A 1,855-nucleotide genomic window follows, 5' to 3' on the forward strand; every position below is an offset into this window, starting at 1 on the left:
TCTCGGCTTTATAGAGGTAGACGTTGAATTTCTCTTACGAGAAGACACGCCATTTCTGATAGCTTCGCGAAACACTTCTTGCTCTACCATAGTGGATTATTTTGTTGAAATTACTAAAAGAATACTTATTTTGTAGTGGCAACCAAATTTTACATTGGTATTTATAAAACGTGAGTAACCAAATAAATTTGTACTGTTAAATAAAAAAATTTTGTTCATCTTACAAAAAAATATTGTATTTTGTAATTTTAACAAAGTAATCCAATGATAATTGTGAATAATTCTCTTTTTTTGTTACCAATACTATATCTTTTCTCTCAGTGTGTGTAAAAAGATCATGATACGAATATTACTAATCTACATTATGGTTTTCTTTCCCTCGCATCCGAATATAATCATCAAACTTGAAATTTTTCAATCTTTCCTAATAATGAAATTTCAAAAGTTAAACTTTTAGCTTTAGTATTCAAATAAATAGCCATAATGATGATATGTAAAGTTAGAAGAGGAACAAGTATAGAGTGAAAAAAAAAGAAATTTTTATTGTCAAGATGAAGGTAGACCTACATTAAAGGGAACAATTCCTATTGTCGACTTATAAAACGAGCCATGCGAATCGCTTTCGCGATATCCGCGAATGAATGCAATGCGAGATCGATCGCGATACAATGGCGACAGATCGCTCCTTCGTGCGGGCTCACCTTTCGGCTCTCGATCCTCGTCTCTCTCCCGCCCCACTTTTGGTTGCCATTTGTGTCGTGCAATGGAGTGCACTGGTCCTGACAGCACTTCAGTCCCCCTGCTTTCGCTTTGTCCGCCGCTCCGCTCCGACAATGAGACTCGGCTTCGCGATATGAATGAATCCTTCCCAAGCCCCGGGTACATCCCCCTCGGGCTGGAAGTGCTGCAGGTCCCCTCCCTCTCCCCACGCACATCCGATTCCCGGCGTACCGGGAATACCGCCCAGAGCACTGCCAGAGCCCGCTCATATTTCCTCCAATAAAGTCAAACGTTCTCAGGCATGACCCCTTCCGGCGGATCAACTGCGATTCGTCCATATCGACACCTCAGGCGCCTCTCAAGCGGTATGTATCCCATGCGTTTCATTTGAAAACGATATTTTGTGACTACGGCTCCTTCAAGATTATTTTCATAATAGATATCTTATTATAGATTAAGCAAGCTCACTGTAATTTAGTTTGCGTTATGAAAATTATCTTACTTTTGAGCTTAAATCTGATAGATTTTTTTATTTTAAAATTGCAACTTTTCAAGACTGGTTTTATCTCTTGTAATCTTTTAATATTAAATATTACACGGTGTGAGAAGTAAAATTTAATAACGCTCGTATTATTGGAGAATAAAAAACGAGTACATTTATAGAAACTGATCGTATTATAAACGGTGTAAATATAATAACTAATTTATGTAACATGATAAATCGACACACATTTTCAAAGATAGAATAGACATATACTTCAAACAGGAAGCGAATATGAACAAAAGCGACTTTTTTTTTAAAGAGTGCACCTGTGTAAAAGTTGCAGGTTTATTTATACCTATCTAATGGATTCTATCGAGCTTTCCCGGAGTTTTTTCAGATGTGCTTTAACGTTCATGTCAATTTTGTTATTCGCTCGATCCATTAGCGCTCAGCGTCACGCCCATGTGACGCTCAGTTTTCGCCAATTGCGATATTTTCATTTCTCGCTGCTTGCGGCCTCCAAAAACATACATCCATATACGCTTTCGTTTCTCGTAAGGATCTTAGACCCAATGCACGCGCGCGATACAAACTATATTAACATCGCATAAAACCGGGGAATTGCGGCGAAATTTATGTGGTTATTTGTCC

Source organism: Trachymyrmex cornetzi, unplaced genomic scaffold (assembly GCF_001594075.2).
Source record: "Trachymyrmex cornetzi isolate Tcor2-1 unplaced genomic scaffold, Tcor1.1 scaffold75, whole genome shotgun sequence".
Classification (NCBI taxonomy): domain Eukaryota; kingdom Metazoa; phylum Arthropoda; class Insecta; order Hymenoptera; family Formicidae; genus Trachymyrmex; species Trachymyrmex cornetzi.